This window comes from Ovis canadensis, chromosome 7 (assembly GCF_042477335.2).
Source record: "Ovis canadensis isolate MfBH-ARS-UI-01 breed Bighorn chromosome 7, ARS-UI_OviCan_v2, whole genome shotgun sequence".
NCBI classification, from domain to species: Eukaryota; Metazoa; Chordata; class Mammalia; order Artiodactyla; family Bovidae; genus Ovis; species Ovis canadensis.
In genome coordinates, this window is record NC_091251.1 from 68,661,433 (window position 1) to 68,673,517 (window position 12,085).

At 42.3% G+C, this 12,085-nt stretch overlaps 1 long non-coding RNA gene across 1 annotated transcript; it reads right to left on the minus strand.

The window, feature by feature from the left end:
• Positions 1-10,414: 10,414 nt before the first annotated feature.
• On the minus strand, positions 10,415-11,824 carry LOC138444174 (uncharacterized). Its single transcript, XR_011258403.1, has 2 exons — positions 11,398-11,824; positions 10,415-10,872 (listed from the first exon to the last, which is right to left on the minus strand). It is a non-coding gene; the product is annotated as an uncharacterized lncRNA (long non-coding RNA).
• Positions 11,825-12,085: the final 261 nt, after the last annotated feature.

Here is a 12,085-nt window from a genome sequence, read left to right on the forward strand (position 1 = left end):
TCTTCCGATCATGAACATGGTATATTTCTCCATCTATTAGTGTCCTCTTCGATTTCTTTCACCAGTGTTTTATAGTTTTCTATATATAGGTCTTTAATTTCTTTAGGTAGATATATTCCTAAGTATTTTATTTTCATTGCAATGGTGAATGGAATTGTTTCCTTAATTACTCTTTCTATTTTCTCATTATTAGTATATAGGAATGCAAGGGATTTCTGTGTGTTGATTTTATATCCTGCAACTTTACTATATTCATTGATTAGCTCTAGTAATTTTCTGGTGGAGTCTTTAGGGTTTTCTATGTAGAGGATCATGTCATCTGCAAACAGTGAGAGTTTTGCTTCTTCTTTTCCAATTTGGTTTCCTTTTATTTCTTTTTCTGCTCTGATTGCTGTGGCCAAAACTTCCAAAACTATGTTGAATCGTAATGGTGAAAGTGGGCACCCTTGTCTTGTTCCTGACTTTAGGGGAAATGCTTTCAATTTTTCACCATTGAGGATAATGTTTGCTGTGGGTTTGTCATATATAGCTTTTATTATGTTGAGGTATGTTCCTTCTATTCCTGCTTTCTGGAGAGTTTTTATCATAAATGGATGTTGAATTTTGTCAAAGGCTTTCTCTGCATCTATTGAGATAATCATGTGGCTTTTATTTTTCAATTTGTTAAATTGGTGTATTACATTGATTGATTAGATTTTTACCTTTCTGCACTTTGAATGTATTATGCCACTCCCTTCTGGGCTGCAGTCTTCTTTTACATAATCAGCTGATAGCTTTCTGGGGAATAGTTCCTTGGTATATGACTCTCTGTTTTTCTCTTGCTGCCTTTAAAATTCTCTTTTTATCTTTAACTTTTGCCATTTTAATTATGATATGTCTTACTGTGGGTCTGTTTGGGTTCATGTTGTTTGGGATCCTGTCAGTTTCCTATACCTGGGTATCTATTTCCTTCTTCAAATTTGGGAATTTTTTAGCTATAATTTCAACTATATTTTCAATATTCTTCTTGCTCTCTTTTCCTTCTGGGACCCTTATTATACAAATTTTAATATGCTTTATATTATCCCAAAAATCTCTTGTTTTCATTTTTTAAATTTTCTTTTTATTGTTCTGATAGGGCAGTTTCCATTGTCCTATCTTCCAGATCATTTGTGCATACTTCTGAGTCACTTAGTGTGCTGTTCATTCCTTTTGTGTATTTTTTATTTCTGCGCTTGACTTCATCATTTCTGATTATATTTTCTAGCTCCTTGTTAAACCTTTCACTATGTACCTGTATTCTTTCCTCTAATTCAGTTGACATTTGTATTACCAATGCTTTGAATTCTTTATCTGGTAAATTGTTTATTTCTGTTTCATTACTTTTTCAGGGGTCTTCTCTTGCTCTTTTAATTGAGAGCAGTTCCTGTGCCTTTCCATTTTGCTTGACTTTTCTCTGCCTCTGTGAACTTAGGTGAAACAGTGAAGACTGCCTCTTGAAGGGGTGTTATTATGTGGGAGTGTCCCTGTACAGACTGTGTGCCCAGTGCCTTTGATGGGAGAGCTGGATGAGAATGGACACATCCGCATCTTGCCTCAGGGTGTGCTGGCAGCCATTACCTTGGTCGGGGGTGGGGCTGGAGATGGAGGGGCTGGAGCTAGAGCCGAGTGTGAGGGAGGACTTCTGCCCTTCTCAGCGGCTGTCATCTTCCTATCAGGGGCAGGGTCTTGTCCCAAGTAGCTGGAGCAGAAGCTCTGAGGTCTGGGCTGACCTGCCCTTTAAGTGTGTGTTTTCCCTTCTCCCCAGAGCAAGGACATGCTGAAGCATATGGGGCCCCTGTGGGCTCTTGGCTCATGTCGGTGTAGACAGAGGTCCAAGCTGTCTCTGATGCACTCTGTGCAGGCACCTGCAGTTTTCTTTCTCTACACTCAGATGCAGCCTTGGATACAAGTGTCCCTTGTCTGTCACAGCCAATCAGTGCCCCCAGCCTCTGCTGCCCATGCCCTGTTTTGGATCCACACTACAGGGCAGGAGGGGCCCACATGGACTCTGAACATGTATCACAGGTTGAGCTGTGGAGGAGCAACACCGTCAGAATCTGGGCTGCTTCTGGTATGTGCTTGAGAAAGCTCCACCAGTGGCCACCATTGCCCCACCCAGGCTCCACCAGAACCAGGTCATCTCTCTATCCCACAGTCAAGTCTCCTCCCTGGTGATGGCCACCCCAAATCCAGTGCTGACCATCCACTTGGCTCAGGGTAGGGTGTACAGGCTATGCAGGAACCCCAGCAGCTGCTAGAGCAGACCTCTGTCTGCCCTGCCTCAGGGGCAGCCCGCACATGTGTGCTTGTTTCAATTGCACTCCAGGCTTCCCAGAGCCCTGTTAGTCCCAGCAGTCCTCCAACGAGCCGTGTAGGCTCTTCTTTTCCTTCTGGTATGGGACACCAGGACTGTGATGCTCAATCTGTGGCCCTGACCAGTCACTCCCTGAGATGGGTGTCCACCCATGTAATCTCCCTTTTTTTCTGAATTCCCTCCCAGGGGCATAGGTCCATACCTAATTTCTATTCTTCCTTTCCTACTTGATATTTCTTACATCCTTGGTTGTACAGAAGTCCTCCTGCTACTTTCTTGATAGTTTTCAGTGAGAATTGTTCCACATGTAGATGTATTTTTGATGTGTTCATGGGGGAAGGTGAACTCTATGTCCCCTTATTCCACACCTTGATTGATCCACACACACACCTATAATAGATATATATGTATTCTGCAATGTATCAGTTATCTAACACTCATCTGATTATTGTGCTAAGCCTTCATGGATTATGGCCTTTGTTCATGATTACTATTTACATCTAGGACTTAGAGTAACCACTTGTATTAGTCTTCTTGGGCTGCCATAACAAAACACCATAGACTGGGTGTCTTCAACAACAGAAATTGACTTCTCACAGCTCTGGAGGCTTTAAGTCCAAGATCAAGGTGTTGGCTGCATTGGTTTCTCAGCTTGCAGATGGCCATCTTCTCATGTCCTCACATGGACTTTTCTCTGCACAGGCATCCTTGGTATCTCCCTTCTTATAATGACCTTATATACCACTAATTACCTCTTAAAGACCCTGTCTCCAAATACAATCACACTGAGGGGTAGAATTTCAACATAAAAATTTTGTAGGGGCCAGTTAAGTCCATGCTGCTGCTGCTGCTAAGTTGCTTCAGTCATGTCCGACTCTGTGCGACCCCATAGATGGCAGCCCACCAGGCTCCCTCGTCCCTGGGATTCTCCAGGCAAGAACACTGGAGTGGGTTGCCATTGCCTTCTCCAAGTTAAGTCCATAACAACTGTTAATTTCCCTCTTCAAACTAGGACCCAAGAAGCTCAACCCTACTAAAAGTTTTCCATCTTTCCAGCCAGAAAGCTTTCTTACAAAGTCAGCCTGTTAGTAGCAAGCCTCCCAGCTTTCACAGTTTACACTATCTAAATTAATCCATAGGGGTCTAAGCCATTGGCATCTTGCTTGGTTCTGACTTCATATCGTGTTGAGTACAAGCCACCCCAGCTGATGTTCTGACCCTTTTTCACCATTCTCCTGTCCCCTCTCCACCATTTTTCTTCCTTATGGAAGTGATTAGAGCTTGCAAACTTAGATTTTTTTCCCCTGTGGGCTTCTATCTGCTCTTCTATTACCTATATTCCTTATGCAGTTGAATCTTACTTCTTCAAGACTCAGTGCAAGCATCTCCTCTTCTAGAAGCCTCTTTACAGGACACTTTCCTGCACAGCGTTCTATCTTATGTGCATATTTATAGCTCCGATTGTGCCTCTTGGTGTGCCTCACCCCATCTGAACCATAACCTCCTTTAGAGCAGGGACTATGTCCTTGTTATTCCATTTGTATTCCCAGCCCTTGGCACAGTGCCTAGAATGTCATAGAAGAAATCCATGGAACTAATTTTGTTTAGAGTTCCTTGCGCTATACAGTGGGTTCTCATTAGTTATCTATTTTATACATAGCAGTGTGTATATGTCAATCCCAATCTCCCAGTTCATCCCACCCCACCCCACCCCCCATTGGTGTCCATAGGTTTGTTCTCTACATGTTTGTATTTCTGTTTGCAAACAGGTTCATCTGTACCATTTTTCTAGATTGATATAGATGCATTAACAAATGATACTTGTTTTTCACTGACTTCCCTCTGTATAACAGTCTCTAGGTATATCCACATCTTTGCAAATGGCCCTGTTTTCTTCCTTTTTATGGCTGGCTAATATTCCGTTGTAAGTATATACCATATCTTCTTTATCTATTGCTCTGTTGGTAGACATTTAGGTTGCTTCTGTAACCCTAGTATTGTAAGTAGTGCTACAATGTACATTGGGGTGCATGTATCTTTTTGAATTATGTTTTCTCCAGGTAAATGCCCAGGAGTGGGGTTTCTGGATCATATAGTAGTTCTATTTTTAGTTTCTTGAGAAACCTCTGTGCTGTTCTCCATAGAGGCTGTACCAATTTACCTTCCCACCAACAGTGCAGGAGGGTTCCCTTTTCCCCTTCTCTCATTCCATCTCCTAAGCAAATGGCACTGTTTGTGGCCATTGTGGATTCCTAGTACGATGATCACAGGAGCATCCTTTCTTTATGCTGATATATTACTAGCTGGCCCTGGTTTGTAAACTATCTTGTTAATGGTCCCCACAAAGAACTAGAAAAAAACTAATCCCATAATTAGCAGAAGGAAGGAAATAAAGATCAGAGAGAAAGAAATGGAAACTAGATAAAAATAGGAAGAATCCACAAAACTAAGAACTAGTTCTTTGAAAAGAGAACTAGACTATATATGTGCATATTGCTATAAACTTTCAGAACTTCTTTCACTGCATCTCACAAGATCTGAAATGCTATATTTACATGTTCTTTTGTTTCAGTAACTTTTGTTTTAATTGCAGTTTCTTCTTTGACCCGTTGGTGGTGTTTAAAAGTGTCTTGTTTAGTTTTCACTTGTGTTGATCTCACTATAAAACATGTGAAAGGTGTATTGACCCCTCTGTCATTATATAGTGACTATATTTGTCACTTATCATTTTTTATTTCAAGTCTACTCTGACTGATATAAATATTGCTAAACCCACTTTCTTTTTGCTTCTGATTGCTTGGAATGTCTTTTTCAAGGCCTATACTTGGAGCCTATATATGTCTTTAGAGTTGAAATGTGTCTCCTTAGGCAGCATTTGGTTTGGTCTTTTTTTTTGTAATCCAGCCAGCCACTCTGTACCTTTTGATTGCTGAGTTCAATCCCTTTATATTTTATATTTTGCTTTCTGGCTACTTGTCTTTCCACTGGTTCTGTTCCTTCTGTTTCTACTTTGTAAGTTGTTTCTTTTCATGGTGATTTGCTCATTATCCCCTTTTTTTATGTTTTGTGTCTCTGATCTTGGTTTTTACTTTGTGGTTACCGTGAAGTTTACATACATCATCTCATATATAAATTGCTATCAACAGAAAAAGGACAATTTTATCTTCTTTTAAATTTATTTTTATTGAAGTGTCATTGATTTACTGTTAATTTCTGCTATACAGCAAATTGACCCAGTTACCTATTTTGTATATTCTTTTCCATTATGCTTTATAACAGGATACTGAACATCATTCTCTGTGCTATATAGTAGTAGGATCTTGTTGTTTATCCTTGCCATATATTATTACTGCTAACCCCAAACTCACAGTTCATTCCTCCCTCAAACGTTTCTGCCTTGGCAACAAGTGTGTTCTCTATTTCTGAGTCTGTTTTCCTTTTGTAGACAAGTTCATTTGTGTCATATTTTAGATTCCATATAAGTGATATCATATTCATCTTACTTCAGTTAATATGATAGCCTCTTGATCTATCCATGTTATTGCAAATGGCAATATTCATCCTTTTTATAGCTAAGTAGTACCCCATTGTTTATATGTACCACATCTTCTTTGTCCATTCATCTCTTGATGGACATTTAGGCTGTTTCCATGTCTGGATTATTGTGAATAGTGCTCTATGAGCACAGGGGTGCAAGTATCTTTTTGCATTAGAATTTTCTCTAGGTATATGCTCAGGAATGGGATTGCTAGATCATATGTTCATTCTATTTTTAGTTACCTGTAGGACCTCCATACTGTTTTCCACAGTGGCTGCACAAACTTACATTCCCACCAACAGGAGGGTTCCCTTGGCTCCACACCTTTTACAGGATTTATTTGTAGACTTTTTAATGATGACCATTCCACTCAGTGTGAGGTGGCACCTTACTGTAGTTAGGTTTGCATATCTCTAATAATCAGTGATATTGAGCATCTTTTCACATGCTTATGGCCATCTGTATTTCTTCCTTAAATGCCTCTTTAAGTCTTCTGCCCATTTTTCAATTGTGTTTTTTGTTGTTGAGTTATATAATCTGTCTCATCAGTCACATCATTGGCAAATATTTTCTCCCATTCTCTAGGCTGTCTTTTTGTTTCTTTTTTATGGTTTCCTTCGCTATGCAAAAGCTTGTAAGTTTGATTGTTTTTGTTCAGTCACCATGTTCGACTCTTTGCAACTCCCTGGACTGCAGCATGGCAGGCTTCCCTGACCCTCATCATCTCCTGAAGTTTGCCCAAGTTCATGTGCATTGAATCAATGATGCCATCCAGCCATTTCATCCTCTGTTGCCCTCTGCCTTCAATCTTTCCCAGCATCAGGGTCTTCACCAGTGAATCAGCTGTTCACATTAAGTGGCCAAAGTATTGGAGCTTCAGCATCAGTCCTTCCAAAGAGTATTCAGGGTTGATTTCCTTTGAGATTGACTGGTTTGATCTACTTGCTTTTCAAGGAACTCTTGAGTCTTCTCCAGCACCACAGATTGAAAGCATCAATTCTCTGGTGCTCTGCCTTCTTTATTGTCCAACTCTCACCTCTGTACATGACTACTGGAAAGACCACAGCCTCAACTATACAGACCCTTGTCAGCAAAAACAAGACCTGAAGCTGACTGTGGCTCAGATCATCAGCTCCTCATAGCAAAATTCAAGCTTCAACTAAAGAAAGCTAGGAAACCCACTAGGCCAGTCAGGTACAACTTATATCCCCCATGAATATACAGTAGAGGTGACAAATAGATTCAAGGGATTGGATCTAGTAAACAGACTGCCGAAGAACTATGGACAGAGGGCCATAACGTTTGACAGGAGGCAGCAAGCAAAACTATCCCAAAGAAAAAGAAAACAAGAAGGCAAAGTGGTTGTCTGAGGAGGCTTTACAAACAGCTGAGGAAAGAAGAGAAGCAAAAAGCAAGGGAGTACACCCAACTAAATGCAGAGATCCAGAGAGGAGCAAGGAGAGACAAGAAAGCCTTCTTCAAAGAACAAAGCAAAGAAATAGAGGAAAATTTGATTAGGTACCATTTATCCTTGTTTTTATTTCTATGGCTTTGGGAGACTTCCCTAAGAAAACATTGGTACAGTGTACATCAGAGAATGTTTTGCCTATGATCTCTTTTGGGAGTTTTATGGTGTCGTGTCTTATGTTTAAGTCTTTAAGCCACTTTGAGTTTATTTTCCTGTAAGGCAAGAGGGTGTGTTGTAACCATCGACTTACATCCAGCTTTCCCAACACAGCTCGCTGAAGAGACTGTCTTTTTCCCAGTGTATATTCTTGCCTCCTTGGTCAAAGATTAATTGACTATAGGGGTATGGGTTTATTTCTGGGCACTCTATTGTATTTCATTGATCTACGTGTCTGTGTTTGTGTTGGTACTGCACGGTTTTGATGCCTGTGGCTTTGTAGTCTTATCTTGTGTGGAGGTTGCTGGTTGGCAGGACCAGGTGGCGAGGCTACAGTGGAACCCAGCTACAGTCTTCTTGTAGCTGGTGTCTGCCCCCTGGTAAATGAGACTGGGAACTGGGGTCTCTGGCTAGAGGGCTCTGGGTGCCTCAGGTCTAGTGCACGCTGGTCTGTGAGCCTGGGTCATGAGCCCTCTCGTGGAGGCTCCAGAGGCATTAGTGGGCTCAGAGGGTCTCATGGCAGCCTCTCTGCTGGAGGGTGGGGCTGGAGCCACACCCAGTTACCTGCTTGACCCAAAGCATCCCAGCAATGGTGCCCACAGGGCAGTTCAAGGCTGGCTCCTGGGGCTGATGAACTAGAGGGAGGGCTCCTTCCATGAAGGCACTTGCCCGCACAGTGTCCACAGAAGGGGCTCCCCAGAATAGCTACTGTTGGTACCTGTGTCTCCAGGGTGGGATGCAGGTGCTTCTTGCCTCTCAAGGAGACTCTCGACGATCAGCAGGAGGTCTGACCCAGGCTTCTGTCAAATCACTGCTTCTCCCTGGGTCCTGGAGTGTGTGAGATTTCGTGCACACTCTAAGAGTGAAGTCTCTCTTTCCTACAGCCCTCTGGGAACCCTGAGAGTCAGTACTGCTGGCCTTCAAACCCACATGCTCTAGGAGCTCATCTCTCTGGTGTAGAACCCCCAGGCTAGGGAGCCCTACATGGAGCTTGGACCTCTCACTCTTTGGGGAGAACCTCTACAATTGTAATTATTTTCCCACTTGTGGGTTGCCAACCAGTAGGCAGGGGACTTGACTATATTAGGACTCTGACCCTCCTACCTGTTGTGGCTCCTCCTTTGTGTCTTTAGTTATAGATGTTTTTGGTTTTTTTTCATCAATGGTTGTTCTGCAGATAGATTTTATTTGGGTGTGCCTGAGAAAATGTGAGCTCAGGATCTTTCTATTCCACCATCTTGACGGATCTCCTCCCCTAAATCATTTCCAAATTCTTACACTCTGACTTGCTAATTCTCTCTTCCACCTCATCTACTCTGTTTTTCAGTGTTTCTAATGCAGTCTTCATCTCACTTCTTGGGCTTCCCAGGTGGCACAGTGGTAAAGAATCTGCCTGCCAATGCAGAAGATGCAAGAGATATGAGCTCGATCCCTGGGTCAGGAAGCTACCCTGGAGGAGGAAAATCCCATGGACAGAGGAGCCTAGCTACAGTCCATAGGGTGGCAAAGAGTCAGACATTTCTGAGCATGCATGCACTCTTGGTAAAGTATTCCTTCTGTTTCCTGCTTTCATTTCTTAGTTCATTGGATTGCCAAGTTTTCTTATATATAGCTTGAATTTCTCCATGACAACTCTTTTGAATTCTTTATAAGGTAAATCATAGTATTCTGTGTCTTTGAGTTCAATTGCTGAAAAATGGTCATTTTATTTTTGGGATACCTTATTACCATGATTTTTTCATACTATTTGATGAAATGTGCCTCTGCATATCTTCATTTGAATAATGAATGCCTTTCTTATTTAGGTAAGGTTTTTATTGTGTGTGCACGTTCAGTCGTGTCCAGTTCTGCAGCCCCATGGACTGTAGCCCACCAGTCCATGGGATTCTCCTCTGTCCATGGGATTCTCCAGGCAAGAACACTGGAGTGGGTTGCCGTGCCCTTCTCCAGGGTATCTTCCCGACCCAGGGACCGAACTTGAATCTCTTGCATTGGCAGGCAGATTCTGTACCACTGTGTCACCTGAGTGATTCAAGGCTTTTTTACTTCGATTCTAATATTTCAACAGGCAATAAAATACCTTTTTTTTTTTTTTTGCTTTCCAGAAGGTGGCACTGTAGCACAAGATTCTGATTTATTCTATTGGTGCTAAATCGGGAAGATGTGCATGTGCCTGGAAAATTCCATAGACATAGTAGCCTGATGGGCTACAGTCCATGCATGGGGTTGAAAATAGTTGGGTTGAACACACACACACACATATGTATAAGAAACCTAGTGTTAAAAAAGGATGGTGATGGAGTTGGGGTGGGGGAGGTATATAATAAGCACTTGGCACTTTGAGTGTGCCCATGGCCCAGTGGGGGAGTCCTCTACCAGGGGAATCCCAGCAGAGAGAGGTTGGAGCGGGTGGGGGGACACTTCTCAATGGAATTCCGGGACAAACAGCAGGAAATCCACACCTTCAGTTGTCCTTGGCTGCCTTCTTTCCTTTCCATCCTCCCAGTCACAGAGGTCTCTCTTCAGGACTCAGGGTGTTGCTGAGGACTCCAGCTGCGCCCCCATCACCAGTTGGACATTCACTCACCTTTTTCCCTTTCCACCTGCTCTGCCGGAGAAACTGATGCCACTGCAGCTGCCACCTTCACTGCCACTCCTTTGGTGTGGCCTTCTCCAGGATCCAGTCTGGCCACTTTGGGATGCACAGATGGATGCATCTCTCAGGTGTCTTGGTGTGTGTGCAGAGGGACTTTTGTTACAGATGTCTAATTAGTTGTAGGTTGAAGGGGAGAAAAAAATGCCACCATGATGCTGCCCTCAGTCCCAGCCTCACTCTTGTGATCAACTGCCAACCTTTGCATTGTGCCCTGAAACACATCCTTTTCTTGTACATAATTAATAACAGGTGGAAATCAAATCCTTTCAGAAGCCATTTATTATTCACAGATAACATGTGTGCATGCTAAGTCATGTCGGATTCTATGTGACCCTGTGGACTGTAGCCTGCCAGGCTCCTCTGTCCATAGGATTTTCCAGGCAAGAATACTGGAGTAGGTGGCCATTTCCTCCTCCAGGGGATCTTCCAGACCCAGGAATTCAACCCACGTCTCCTGCATCACACGCACATTCTTTACCACTAAGCCACCAGGGAAGCCCATGGAATTAACAAGATAAGAATAATACCTGTATCCATAGTATTGACAACTGCACATCCCCCACTGGTTGCAGTCCTGGAAGTCTAGTGGAGAGCATTTCAAGGAGGGAGGAGTAATCAGCTATCAAATGGGTAATGTAGGAAAAATGACCCCTGGATTAACAATGTGGATGTCATTAGTGGTCTTAAGCAATTTTGCTGAAATGGTAAGGGGGAAAAACCTGAATGAAGGAATAAAAAAAATCAGTCAGTGAATATACTATTTCAAGGAGTACTATCCTAAAGAGAAGCAAATAATGTAATAGCTGGAGAGGAAGCAGAACTGAGATGATTTTTTAAACCTTTTCCATGTATATATTTTCAAGCATACATAAAAATAGAGGGGAAAAGTAACATGAACCTACATGTTCTCGTTACCCAATTTCAATACCTATTGCTATTTTGAGAACTGTGCTTCATCTACAACATTTTGATTGGAATATTTTTAAGAACCATTGTTTCACCTCTGATAACTTTAGTATATATCATTTTCAGATGAGAACTTAAAACTTATCACAATAGCATTATTAACAAGAGTGCCTTAACATAATATCATAACTCAGTGTTTATCTTTTTTTAATAAAAGAGGATTTTTAAAGGGAAAATTAACAGCATTGTGTATACTGATGGGACTGATCAGAGATGGAAAGGGCAAGAGGCGATGGAGGGAGATGGGCCCTCGAGCTTGGAGGGAGGCGTGGCCTTACCCAGTGCAGAGTGGCCGCCTCCGCGAGAGGAGAGAAGGCAGAGTCTGCACACAGATGCACAGCATGGGGGAAATGTGGTGGAGATGGTGTGTGGTGGTTCTATGTAGATGCTTCCATTTTCTCGATGAAATAAGAAGCAGGATCCTTATCCGGAGTCAGGATGGAAGAGAAAGAACTGGAGGCTTGAGGAGGAGAAAGTGTGCAATAGCGGGGGCCAAGCGCTACTTATCCAGAATGGGATCCTTAAGAGGAGCAGGAGTAGAAAGGCGAGTCACTTTGCACGGCCACCACTAAAAACACAATTCAAAGGGAGCATGTAAAGTAACTGGTGCAGAAGCAAAACTTCATCATTTCCAGGTTCAGGAATTTATATCCAAATCTATCTGTATGCCAAGTCACTGGACGTTCTAGTTTTGAAGACTCAGTGTTAATGAGTGGTCCATTTCAAGGCCCAATGAGGTGGTCACTGTAGAACAGAAAAAATTCTAATCCTGAAAGAGAAACTGCTGCTGTCCCCACCTTCCATTTTATCTCTCAGCTTCTGCTTTCTGATTTGAAAGTTTGCATTATCAATTGGGAATTTCTCTAAGCTTTTTCAGGGCTAATTGCACATTTAAAAATTACTTGAACTATGTTAGACATTCCTCGCCTTTACATTTTTCTAACCTCTCCTCTGTAAATTCACTCC